This window comes from Branchiostoma floridae, chromosome 3 (genome assembly GCF_000003815.2).
Source record: "Branchiostoma floridae strain S238N-H82 chromosome 3, Bfl_VNyyK, whole genome shotgun sequence".
Taxonomy (NCBI): domain Eukaryota; kingdom Metazoa; phylum Chordata; class Leptocardii; order Amphioxiformes; family Branchiostomatidae; genus Branchiostoma; species Branchiostoma floridae.
Genome location: NC_049981.1, coordinates 7,510,921 through 7,511,569, shown reverse-complemented (window position 1 = coordinate 7,511,569; position 649 = coordinate 7,510,921).

The window sequence follows — 649 nt, the reverse complement described above, 5'->3', positions numbered from 1 at the left end:
TATGATCATGAAAATAGAGGACAGGGAGGGAAACTTGAATATGACAGTAGTTACAGTATACTGAAAACTGAGTGCACCAAGGACGTCCCTGTTAGCCTGGGTACCATACGGATAGTAGTTCGCTCCTATGTTCGCTTCTGCTATCCGTCTGGAGACTTGCGCATTCAAACCTTTTGGTGGTAACGCCAGTTAATAAGCGAAGTAAGGAATGGATTCTAGAGCACTCGTTCGATGACAACAGCCCGGCGCCTGCATGGGCAAGGGGACGCACGGCTTTTCCGGTGTTGGAACACCGGTTCGAACGAGCGTTTGAACCAATTCCATTATTCGCTCATGAGTAGGGACCAATCAACGCCTGCGTCCAAAATTTGGACGATTCCAGACGTTGGGATGGTCTGCGTTCCCAGACGGAAACACAGAGAAGCGACTGTATATAGTGTACAATGAATGTCGGAGCTAGAAACGACTGTCTATAGTATATAATGAACGCCGGAGCGAACTACTTTCCGGATGGTACCCAGGCTACGTCCCTGGACCTCAATTGCTAATTAACGGCCTGAAATTTGAGCTACTGTAACTGGTTGCATTTACTTAAATTCGCATTTGGAATATACTGGTCCACATCCTTGGTACGGCATCTTGGTTTAAG